Consider the following 13599-nt stretch of genomic DNA (forward strand, 5'->3'; position numbering starts at 1 on the left):
CATGAGGCCTCCGTATGCGGCTGTGCCTGTCTTAGGTTGTCCCCCAGGGGATCTTACCCGTCATTGACTAACCAGCGCTCAAAATGGGAGACCACAAGAGTGCTTGCTCAGATGGGGGTAGGAATGAGGAACAATGGTAATCAGGAATGGCGTGACCACACACAGGCTGTGGGCTGTTTGAGTGGCTGACCAGAGCTAAAACAGTAGCGGATGTGGCTATGGGCAGTTCCTCAGGGTATGATGATAGAGCAGGTGCGTCTGCTAACAAGGCAGGCTCTCAGTCTTGTTCAACTGGTTCTGGTTGACTGTCAGTTGCAGGCATGGTGTTTCTGGCTGGTACCCAAATGGGCTGTCCCGCATTCTCTGGAAAGACACAAGCATATCCTCAACCCTTGGTTAGCAGAAGCCTTTTTACAGGCATTGGAATCCAGGGCCTGAATTCTGCGTCCACTCCTACATTTACGGCAAGCATGCAGGTGGAATGTGGTCTAGTGGCTGCCCTGAGAGCCTGGGGTGCCTGAGGACTGCCACAAATGTGGGGATCATCACTGGGTGCAGATGAGATGATCTCACATGGATTATTGCCTCGAGGTTGTCTAAGTTCATCCCACGGGTGTTTGGGGGGTGGCTGACTAGGCATTGCTGTGTTGTCTGCTGTCATGTCATTTTCACTGTCAGAGCTCTCTCTCCCTAAGTCATCAACTGTTGTCTGTGAGGCAGAGGCCTGAAGTGACAGGCTCTTATCACTCACAGATTCACTATGTTTGGTAATCTGTGTGCGCTTCTGAGAGGGGATATCTTTCCCATGTTTGAGAGCTTAGTTGGCACACCATGCCAACTCTAGCCAAAGGAAAGACACACAGCACTGCTGCCATAACAAAACAAATTCCTAGCATCTCAGCAGCTGATGGCATTATGCAGGGGGTTCCCTACCTTAGATGAACAGACAGTGGTGCATCAGATCATACATATGTCCTGTGCTTAGTGGAGGACTTCTTTGATTTGTTAGATCAAGGCCATATGCCCACATGGTGTCTCGGGAGTGACACCTCTCTCGAGTGAGGGAAGATGACTGGGTTCCGAATTCTGGGATGATAAGTCCCTTATGTGAATTAGCTGGGTGAACTGAAAGTAAAAGGAGGAGCTGAGAAGTGGCGTTACACCTCTGGGCCATGTGTGCCTAACCTGGGGTCATTTCAACCAAGGACAAAGACAAGGAAAGGGGTTTAGGAGGTGGTTCTGTGCTCACCCTCACAGAACCGAACAGCACACAAAACACTGAGGGGCCTACTTGCCAAAATCAAGGGGGGACCTCGCTGAGTCTGACACGCTGTCTCTTTCTCAGTCGCATTGGCATGCCAAATGTTGAGGTTGATTCATTTTGAGAGGAGGAGCATGGTGGGGGCAAGAGGTGTGGAGTCACCACACAGATCCTGGGAGTTGGGTGAAAGCAGGCCAGAGGGAGCAGCCTACAGACTCATTTATTTCAGTTGGGACAGCAGCTTATATAGCCATGGCAGCCAATTCGGTCAAGGGGTGGTCTATGCCCTAACAAATCACAGCCTGTTGCCAGGCAGTTTCCGAAGCCATCCACTCACAGCCTGTTGCCAGGCAGTTTCTGTTGCCAGCGGCCATCTTGGCATGGCTTTCTCATTCCACCACAGTAGAAGATGGCCCAAGTCCTTGGGCCCCTGCACCGATGACGGAAACCTGGAGGAAGCTCCTAGCTCCTGGCTTCAGATGAGCTCAGCTCTGGTCATTGCGGTCATTTTGGGAGTGAACCAGCGGAATAGAAGACCTTTCTCTCTCTGGCTCTATCTCTCTCTGTAACTCTGTCTCTTTCAAATAAATAAAATAATTCTTTAAAAAATATAAATAAGTGAGCTATCAAAGCCATTAAATTGGATGAATCTTGAATGAATATTTCCATCTGAAATGTCAGATTTCAAAGCTACATAGTATATAATTTCAAATACATAATATTCTGGAAAAGGTAAAACTAGATAGACAGATAATGTTACTACAAGTGAAAGAATTATAAATGATGACAGTTCTTAAATTACACTGTACATTTGTCAAAACCCAAAGAACTCTACAGCACAGTGGTCATTAATGTATGCAGTCTATTTTTAGCTTCAGAAGAATGAGAGAAACCCTGATAAAAAGAGAATGCAACAAAGAAACAAGAAAACTAACTTCTATTTTTATAAATAAAAGAGCATTTATGAAGAAGATAAGATTAAAAGTTGCTGACATAATTAATTTTGGAAATAAGTGGAATCTGTAAGTCTAGAGACAAAAAGAAATTGCACACAAGTACCACTAAATTGTAGTTGATAAAGCTATTTCCAATAGGCTACACATTAAAAATTCTTAAGCACTGTATGGGCTGAACTATATATCCCTAGTATTTCAGAATGTGACCATATCTGGAGAGAAAGCCTTTAAAGAGGTGCTTAAACAGAGATGAGTCTGCTATAGAGCATCCTAATCCAATCTAACTGGTGTCCTTATAAAACAAAATATTAGGATAGACAGAGGGACCTTAGAGGTGTTTGCACACAGAAGAAAGATCACTTGAAGAACACAGCAAGAAAGCAGCCTCCTATACGCATGCCATGGAGATAGGATTCAGAAAAAACCAGACCTATCAACTCCTTAATTTTGGACCCAGCCTCCAGAACTGTGAGACAATTAATTTCTCTTGTTTTAAGCGACTCAGTCTGTGGCATTTTTTTATGGTAGTCACAGGAAATTAATATAGCCACTAATATATTTGGGCTCAAAATGAATGATTAGGATGGTACGAGCATATTTCTCACTATTGGAATAAGAGTTACAGGCAGGTAAAGGGAAGAGGGGGAGAATTAGCCATGTGATGTGGATTAACTTGTTATATACAGAAACATTTAAAATTATATACTTATGTATATACTCAGTATATATGCATACATTATCAATATTCTAGTAAAATTAACAAAGATAGATCCTACATCTTGAATGCCAATGCAATTTTCAAATGAAGAGTCAGTGCTTCTTGGAGAGATGCTTGATTTTTTGATGAGAGTAGGATGTATGCGGCATGAGATTCCATAAAGAATGAATGGGGGAATAAAAACATTGTCAGATGAAGGAAAATTAAAATGATGTGTCATTCTCACTCTTCTTAAAAAAGAGTAGCTAAATCATGTTCTTCAAAGGAATGATTAAATAAAGAATATTGAGGCATCAGAAACCAATAGAAACAAGCACAAACAACAAGCTATATTGTTCATCATTAGTTTTATAACAAACTAAATTTGTGACTCCATCTATTTCAGACTAAATTGCACACCCCCAGAATTCCTAAGTTGAATGTCATCCTTTATTTTGGAAATAGGATCATTGCAGATGTAACCATTTAAAATGAAGTCATTCTGGGGGAGAGTGAACCCTAACCCAGTATTACTGGTTGCTTTATTAGAAGGCAAAATTTGGACACAGACACAAACAAGAGTAGGATGCCCTAAGAACATTAAGGAAGAGATCAGAATGATGCAGCCATAAGCCAACGTTTACAAAACATTGCTGAAAAACCTTCTGAAGCCAGGACAGAGGTAGGGAAAGGATTCCATCTCACAGCTCTCAGGAGTAATCCACCCTGCCAACACCTTGATCTCAGGGTAGTAACCTCTAGAACTGTGAAACAGGAGAATTTTGTTACTTAAGACACCCAGTTTGTGCTACTTTTTTGTAAAGAATATGCTAGTAAACTAATGCACCACCTTATATTCAAGACAATGAGAGCTGTAGATTTGAATTGTGAAATGATCTAAATGGAAGTATTTTCTACACCTAGTTTGAGGTGGTAAAATGTTGACTGTTTAAGTCAAATGTGTGTGCGTATGTGTATGTGTGTGTATGTGTCTGTGTGTGTCTGTATAATGAGAACCACCACAAATACTACTGCACAAAAAGATTCATTCAATGTTACAAGTAAATTAAGATGGGATGCTAAGAAATATTAAATATCCCCCCAAGGTAAATAAGCAAATAGAAAGAGAAATAGTAACCAGAGGAAAGAAATAGAAAACAAATGCATAATTGGTAGACTTAATAACAAACATATCATTAATTATCCCAAATGTTGCCTATCTAAATTTACCAAGTGAAAGACAAGAGACTGGCAATCAATAAAGAAACATGACCCACTATTTTAAAAAGTTCATTTCAAATTCAATGACATAATGAAGTCAAAAATAAAAATGTGATAATGTCACACCACAGAGGAGGATAATGGCTAAGCAACCTTTGGAACATTGACATCCTATGCTGGGGGCCGGCGCCATGGTTTAACAGGCTAATCCTCCGCCTTGTGGCGCCAGCAAACCAGTTTCTAGTCCCGGTTGGGGCGCCAGATTCTATCCCGGTTGCCTCTCTTCCAGGCCAGCTCTCTGCTATGGCCCGGGAGTGCAGTGGAGGATGGCCCAAGTCCTTGGGCCCTGCACCCGCATGGGAGACCAGGAGAAGCACCTGGCTCCTGGCTTTGGATCAGCACGATGCGCCGGCCACAGCAGCCATTGGAGGGTGAACCAACGGCAAAAGGAAGACCTTTCTCTCTGTCTCTCTCTCTCTCACTATCCACTCTGTCTGTCAAAAAAAAAAAAAAATCCTATGCTGGAACACTGAGGTCTGGGTCCCAATTCCACTCCTGACTCCAGCTTCCTGCTAATGCAATCCCTGGGAGGCAGCAAGAGATAGCCCAAGTGGATGGCTCCCTGCCACCCACATGAGAGAAATGGATTAAGTTCCAGGCTCCTGCCTTGGGCTGACCCCAGTCCCTGCTATTGCAGGCTTTTGGAGAGTGAACAAGAGGATAGGAAATTCTCTCCCTATATATATACATATTTAAATATATCAGATTATATGTATGTTATATAAAATATAGTATAAATATTTATATACAACAGACTATATTTTATTACAAATATTATATTACTTTTATATATTTATCATATATTATTTTTGCATTATGTAAAATATAAAATATATAATTTAAAAATATAAATAGTCACACTATGCAAATATATGTTTAAGTAATACAAAAGGAGTGCTATGTTAGTATCTGATAAACTCCAGAGCAAAGAACATTAGAAGATTCAAAGAGTGACATTATGTAAAATAAAAATCAATCAAAAAGATCTTATGACCTTGGAAGTTTACATGCCCAAGCACAGACACAGAATAGATCAAGTAAAAACTGTTAGAGCCAAATTAATAAACAGAGAAAAGCTATTCTTATAGTCATAGACTTCACTGCCTGCCTTTTAGCAATTGTTATAAATACATAACCATGGACATAATTAAGTTCTAAAAATAGAAGATATAAGAAACAGGAAAATATATTTTTCTAGAAATAATTTTTTCAAATGCAAGTCAATTTTTTTAATCTAAGTGAATGATGTTTTGAATGCAACTACTTGCCTGACAAAATATTTACATTTATTTACATACCATAAAACAGGGCAATAGTCATCAATAAATATGTGGATAGTGTCAACAATGTAAAATGTATAGTTTTGTTACTCCAAAAATTATTTTGACAGAAGTTATATAATGTATTTTATTATTATTTTGCTGTTAATACTAGCATTTATTAAATAAAACATGGATTTAAGCAGATGAAAGAAGAGAAAAATTCCCTGAAATAATTAAGTTTTCTTAGACATATAATTTGTGCAGACATTTGTTTTGCAAATTGTTGATGCTTAGTGTATGAATTGGTGACATTATTCATGGCTATTGGATTTTCTTAATTACACCCACCTCTGTGGTTTAAGGACACCTGAGGCACTCAATAAATAACTATTGACTGGCCATTAGGGCATAATTGGTCCTTTTCCACATCATATCTAGAATCTTTTAATATACTTCAGTTCCCTATTCTTTCTCCTAAGTCAAACTTATGCTTACCACATGCATATGCAAGTGCTTTAAGACTTACAGAAGAAAAAAATGAGCATTTGTACCAAAAATGTTGAAATATTTTAACACCAAGATTCTACCACTGATACTCCACTAAAATAAATAGAAAAGGAATTATTTAGTTGCCATCACTTTGATGATTTGTATTGACACTAAGCACCATTTCCCCCCTGAAATTTACATTTTACATACATGTATATACACTTTACATATATATATATATGTATGTAGTAAGCCTTCCCACTTTGCAAAAACCATTGACACTCAAAGAACCACACTTAGCCTCTGCTAAACATACTCTTTATGATACTTAACCTTGGGCATAACATAATATTCAACCTTACTGTTTGGATATGTCCTCAAAAGTGCTGAAACTTATAAATTAGTGGACATGGTGCATTTCACTATTGGTTTCATCGCTTTATGTTATGGAATATTGAAATTTGACGGTTTACTATTTTTTTTTTTGACAGGCAGAGTTAGTGAGAGAGAGAGAGAGAGAGAGAGAAAGGTCTTCCTTCCATTGGTTCACCCCCCAAATAGCCGCCACAGCTGGCGCGCTGCGCTGATCCGAAGCCAGGAGCCAGGAGCTTCTCCTGGTCTCCCATGCGGGTGCAGGGCCCAAGCACTTCGGCCACCCTCAACTGCACTCCTGGGCCACAGCAGAGAGCTGGACTGGAAGAGGGGTAACCGGGACAGAATCCGGTGCCCCGACCGAGACCAGAACCGGAGTGCTGGCGCCGCAGGTGGAGGATTAGCCTAGAGAGCTGTGGCGCTGGGCCAGTTTACCATCTTAAAATGAAGTGCTCTGAAAATCGGTGGGTGTTGGTCTTACTAGTTTTGAAAGGCATGGGATCAGTTACCAGAGAAGAGTAGAGGGCACTGAGATGTTAGGTTTCTTAGGTCATAGGATTGTTTTCTGATTCTAGACATCCCAACATATATGTCAGTGAAAACAAAGACTCCAATCTTTCCCTCCCGTGCCAGAAAACCCCTTGAACTGAAATGCAGAGAATGAGTGTGGTGTCTAGGAGACTTGACAACCAAAAAAACAGAACCTCTTATAGTCCAGAATAGTCCTGGGATGGAGCGCCACTGCTCTGGCGAGGACGACCTTGAGGTCCCTCTCAAAGGTGCAGGAGATGCTGCGAGCTTCTACCACCTGCCTAGATTTCCGGAGGTCCCAGATGGCTGTGACATCATTCCCAGTAGGGAGCGGGATGCAAAATGCCAAGAAGAACCTGTGAATTTGAAGGCAGCATTAAAAGCATGTAAACTATTCCGTGGGTCTACACTGAGTGCATAATTTCACTGGAACAGAATCTCTGAGTTTTTCTCAGAGGATGATGGTGGTGATGGGGTGTGTATGGGTGTAATTCCAGAGGGTGGAAAATGAAGGAATTATGGAATAGCATGCCCCAGTATCACGAGAAAAATAAGTATCTATGTGAGGGAACCACAGGATCAACCGGCTGTTAACAACAAACGCAGTCCGCCCGCCAGACTCTGAAGAGGGTGTAAAACAGAGCCCCAGCTTTGCTTCTCCCAGCCGAGGCTCCCAAATGGCCATCTAAAGAGGCAGAAGCCATTTTCAACCTTTCGTTCTATACATTTTAACCTTTAAAACATTTACCAGCTTTTAATCAACGAATGCCTTTGGTGCCCTGGGAGAGCAGCAGCAGAGGGCCCAACCCACACCTGGACTCTTCCAAGCCCCACCCTCGGGACCTGAGGCTCTCTGCTACCTGGAACAGGACACAGACTGCAGGAGACCGGGAGTCCGCTTGCTTCTGAGCACTCGCCAGGCCACAAAGGACAACTAGGCCTGACGAGCAGTGTCTCCAGATACCTCCTTGTTGTCTCACAATACCTCCTTGTTGATGACGTGGCAGCGCAAGTCCTCTGTGGCTCTCATTGGCTGCTGAAAGCTGTGAGGGGGCGGGGAAAGCAGCTGCGAGACTTTGGCCCAGAGCTAGAGAACCTGTAGCAAGGTTCTTTATGACGATTTTTCAGCGCCTTCAGATCTTGGTGAATAAAACAAATAGAATTCATCTCGAGGAAGATTATTTATACCTTCCCATTTTAAATACCTTTTATTTAGAGTAGTCGTAAAAAATGGAAAAAGATAAATGATGATAGAGAACCTGACCCAGAGAGTTCCTTGGCCTTTTCTGAATACTTTAACCCATTCGAGTTATTGGAAACACATGGACACCTTATTCCAACTGCCTCGCACAGCCTCTGGGTGGGCAATTTTTCTAAAAAAGCTTTATTTTATTTATTTGAAACATAGAGAAAGAGAGGAAAAAGAGAGAGAGGAAAGTGAGAGAGAAAAGAGGGGAGGGGAGGAGCAGGGAGAGTCCTTCCACACACTGGTTCACTCACCAACTGACCTCACTGGCTAAGCTTGGAGCAGATGGAAGCCAGGAGCCAGGAGCTTCTTCCAGATCTCCCACACGGGTGGCAGGGGCCCAAGCACTTGGGCCGTCCTCCACAGCTTTCCCAAACACATTAGCAGGGAGCTGAATCGGATGCCCACATAGGATGCTGTCCTCGCAGGAAGCAGCTTAATTCACTAGCCACAATGCCAGCCCCTTGGGTGATTCTGATGAAGATGAACAAGATGAAAAGAAGAAGAAGAGTGGTATCAACTTCATTTAAAAAGATCCAAGCAAATTGTATCTTTGGGCTGCTGAAAACAGCGTACCACAGGGTGGAGAATCCTTTCTGAAAAGTCCACTCTTGTGAACCCTAGGGATGAACATGAATATAACCCACTTCATGGAGCAGCCTGAGGTGGACACTTGGATGTTGTTGCTGAGATGATTGCTCCAGGGGCAGATGTGCACGCGGTGACTGTGGATGGCTGGGCCCACCTGCGCACTACTTTTAACTGGAATAATGCCAGCATGGCTTCCTTCTTACTCCAGCATGATGCAGGTATCAATGCCCAAACAAAAGGCCCACTGGCATGTTGCTGCTGGGAACAGAGACAGCAAAGCTGGGATTCCTCCTGATGAGCTGCTGTATCGACCCTGGCCTGAAAAATAACTTGGAAGAAACTGCATTTGATATCGCTAGGAGGACAAGCGCGTGTCACCACGTCTTTGAAACTGTGGACAGCTGTACAAAATCTTCACTTCAGTCTTAATGGTTCTGGTAATTCCCTTAAGTGTCTATGTAGACGTGCCTCATTTGTGTGACACGTAAATTATTCTCCTAATACAGAGTTGACATCAAACGTCTCACTGAAGGGAAATCATTGGTACTCACTTTCATCTTCATCCAAGTGAGTTGCCTGATCTTGATGTCAAAATGTACTTGAGAATTGTTTGCATATATTTTTAATGATTTCTGTGGAGTTTTGTGATTTTTCTCCATTTTTTTCTAGTTTCAATTTAACTGCCCCTAAGAATCTGACTCAAGTTTAAAGAAACTAAAGATATGTTTGGTGCTGATCTAAGAGAAATCTATTTTTCAAATAACCCATATCCTGGATCTTTTTGAGAACTGAATATATTGGCATGTATTTTTATGAGGTATGGTAATTCAGAATATGAAATTCTTAAATATACTGGTGCCATTCACCTGTCTTCTCTACATTACCATGTTCAGTTGCTTTCATTTTAAACCTGAAAATGAACATATTTGTAACTTAAATCTTTACAAGTTAAACAAAGATAAAAAAACATAGATTTTTGTGTTTTAGGACATAAACCATTTTCAGGAAAGCAGTTAGCCAAGCATTTAATCCATGATTGTTCTATACTGCCTCCTCCACCACAATTCACTAATCCTACAGATGGTCCAAACTCAACCTGTCATCTGACAATATCCTTATACTTATGAGTCAGTATGACCTGTTAGATATGTACACAATTGTTGTTTGGCCCATTACATCATAGTATATCTGCTTTCCAACTGAGTTTACCTTCCAAATCCTGCTGGGTTGGGCCCTGTTTCTACAATCTCTTGAATTCACAGGTCTTTATTTAATACAAACCATACAAAATTAAACAGACAAAAGAAAAGGAATCCTAAGAACAAAAAGGATGATTGTTTCATTTGGACTAGAACCACAAAATGACTCTAGCTTTTGTTAAACAAAGAAAGCACAGTGTGGAGAGTAACAAAAAAAGCATAATATGGCTGGCACCGCGGCTCACTAGGCTAATCCTCCACCTTGCGGCGCCGGCACACTGGGTTCTAATCCCGGTCGGGGCACCGATCCTATCCCGGTTGCCCCTCTTCCAGGCCAGCTCTCTGCTGTGGCCAGGGAGTGCAGCGGAGGATGGCCCAAGTCCTTGGGCCCTGCACCCCATGGGAGACCAGGAGAAGCACCTGGCTCCTGCCTTCGGATCAGCGCGGTGTGCTGGCTGCAGCGCACCTACCACGGCGGCCATTGGAGGGTGAACCAATGGCAAAAGGAAGACCTTTCTCTCTGTCTCTTTCTCACTGTCCACTCTGCCTGTCAAAAAAAAAAAGCATAATATAAATATTCAGGAAAATAAAGTACAATTTTGATTTAAATAAAAAGAAGAAGAAGAAGATGGCCCAAGTGCTTTAGATGCTGGCAATCATGTGGGAGACCAGGATGGAGTTCCATATTCAGGGCTTCAGCCTGCCCCAGCCTTGGCTTTTGTGGTCATTTGGGAAGTGAATCAGTGAATAGAAGATCTCTCTCCCTCACACACTCTCTCTCCCCATATCTCTCTTATGTAATTCTACCTTTCAAATAAATCAATAAATATGTTTAAATAAATAAATCTTAAAAATAATTCTAGGAACATAGCAAATATTAGCTTATAATTTTTGGAGCTTCTCCTACTACTGTTGCAATGACACATTTATTTAGAGTTCGCCATAACAGCTGCTTTAAATGTGTTCTTGCTTTTTTTACATTTTTCTGGACAAATATATATATATATATATAATATATGGAGTACAACATAAATATGTAAACCTTATAGTATTATATATAATGGGTGTGATTATACATGTATATATTTTTGATTGAATAAAATGTGTTAGCAAATATGTGTTTATATTTACTTTGTCCTTTTTTTGTTCTTCAAATTAGGAATATATAGGAATCATAACAAAACTAATAGGGTATATTAGCAAAATTGACATCTTGATAATTGGTTATTGTTTATAGACCTTGTCTGTATGTTTGGGGAATCATATTTTTTTCCCTTACTTTTTGTTCAATTTTTTACTTAGTGGAGAGTCACTGTTATAAAATAAACTAAAAGGATGTCATTGTCAAAATTCAAAAAAAGGAATGGAAAGGAAGGAGGAGAGAGGATGGGAGGGATGGGAGGGTGGGAAGTATCATTATGTTCCAAAATCTGTATATATGAAATTTGTTCACCTTATATAAATAAAAAAAGTTAACAAAAATGAATCTCACTATTGCCACTCAGTTTTTTCAACATATTTTAAAAAGTAAGGCTGGATGTCTGTCCTATAACAGGGTGCCTGGGTTTGAGTCACAGCTCTGGATATTGCCTCCAGCTCCCTCTAATATGGACCTTGTAAGGCATCAGGTGATGGCTCAAGTAATGGGCCCTGCCACACTTGTGGGAGACTGGTCCTGAGTTCCTAGTTCTCAGTTTCTGCATGGCCCAGTCCTAGATTCTGTGCACATTTGGGGAGGAAACTAGTGGATAGGTATTCTCTCTTACTCCCTCTTCCTCTATCATTATCTCTCTATCTCTTAAAGAAATCAATACTAAAAAATTGAATTTAAATAATAGCAAAACATGCATACACTTAAAATAAAAATGATAAAAATAAAATAAAAATTGGGGTAGATATTTCATGTAGCACTTTATATGCCACTTGGGATTCTCAGGTCCTGTATCAGATTGCCTGGGTTTGAGTCCTGGCTCTGCTTTTGCTTCCAGCTTCTTGTTAATGCCCACTCAAGGAGACAGCAGGTGATGGATCAAGCACTTGATTTCCTGCCTCCCACATGGAAGACTCAGATTGATTTCAGAACCCTGGGTTTGGCCTGGTGCAGCACTATCTGTTGTGGGCACTTAGGGAGTGAAAAAGCAGGTGCAATCTCTCTTTTTCTCTGTTTTTCAAATAAATACAATTTAATAAGTAACTTTTTAAAAGAAGATGAAAAATAAAAAATAAAACTCCCACCCCATCTTCCTAAAGCTGTTAACCCAAAACCTATTTTTGTGTATTTTTATAGAAAAGTCATACAAATAAATGTAATGTTATATGAAGACACTATATTATATCTATACTGTTTTACATTCCACTTCTTACAAAATTGTATCTGATAATATACATTCACATGCATATGTCTTTCTTTTTGGTGACTGTGTATTCCACATGTGGATACAATGCAGTTTAAATATATTACTATGAGTATTTCATATACACATATCCTGGAATATATAGCTATTGAACCTATAGCATTATAGTTGTAAGTTTAATTTTGGTTTGTATATTTAGTATTTTTGAAAATCATGTTTATAACATTTTAGAGGACACAGATTCCTCTGTGCTAATGCTTTCATCAGAAAAGCATTGGTTTTTATTTTACCAGACAACTATTTTGGCTTAAATCCAATTTCACTGTGGTTGGTAGCAGTTGAAATGTCTCTTTCCACCATTTGATGCACTTGTTACCTTTCATAGCATGCCATAGATTCTTCCTTGTGTTTCTATAATTCTGGGATGAACCAAGGATCAAGAAGGAATTTACACCAAAATGTTAAGACCTCCAATCCCTTGGCTCCCTCCTGCCTAGAACTGATTCCCAATTAATTACTAAGCCCACTGAAAGCCTTTATAATAGACTTCCAACTATGGTGCTACGGAGACAGTTTCTTTCCTTAAATTTCTTAAGCGAACCTGTGCTATCTTCAAATTTTCTTATGCAGCTTAAACTCCTCTCTCAACTTTCTTAGAATTAGAGAGAGTTGGGGCTTTGCTCTGGGTTTGGCTTTTGCTTCAGGAAATGCTGTGATTGTTATGATGTTCTATCCTGGTGCTAACACTTTCTCCATGGTCAGGTACACAGCTTTTCAAGCTCTTACCTTATGTGTGTTCTCTAGGTGGTGCTTTTAATTTTCTGCAAGAACTGAACATGTGAGTTCACAACTTGGCTCACGGGTGCCAGAGGTGTGGGTTTCAGCCTGCCTCTGCATTTATCACACTTTCCTCACTAAGCTTAATTATTTCCAGCTTTTGATTTAAAGTGAGACGTGCAGGACTCCTTCTTTCACTTGAACACTTAGAAGCCACTGCATGATTATTACTCAGCTTAATTCCAATATTATTGTGTATCAGAGAATAGGGAGGCCCGAGAGCGGGAGAGGGGTTGGGAACCACCTGTCAGTGGAACAGCCAGAACACACATGATATTTCTCAATTAAATGTTCTGTCCCATGTACACAGGCATGGCTCATGGCACCCCAGAACAAACTCAATGATAATCTCAAGACCCCTATACCACATATAATACAGTGAAAGAGTTTGAAATATTTCAAGAATTCCCAAAAGCTGGCAATGAGACATGGAGTACATAGTGCTGGGAAAAAGCAGCTCAACACAGGGCTGCCAGAAACCTAGAATTGAATCCGAATTGGGAACCTAATTGGTTCTGAAATC

The 13599-nt window shown here is 40.6% G+C and overlaps 1 pseudogene; it reads left to right on the forward strand.

Moving 5' to 3' along the window:
• The first annotated feature begins 7048 nt into the window (after positions 1 to 7048).
• LOC133762753 (ankyrin repeat domain-containing protein 49-like) lies at positions 7049 to 9115 on the forward strand (annotated as a pseudogene).
• Positions 9116 to 13599: the final 4484 nt, after the last annotated feature.

Source organism: Lepus europaeus, chromosome 1 (genome assembly GCF_033115175.1).
Source record: "Lepus europaeus isolate LE1 chromosome 1, mLepTim1.pri, whole genome shotgun sequence".
Taxonomy (NCBI): Eukaryota; Metazoa; Chordata; class Mammalia; order Lagomorpha; family Leporidae; genus Lepus; species Lepus europaeus.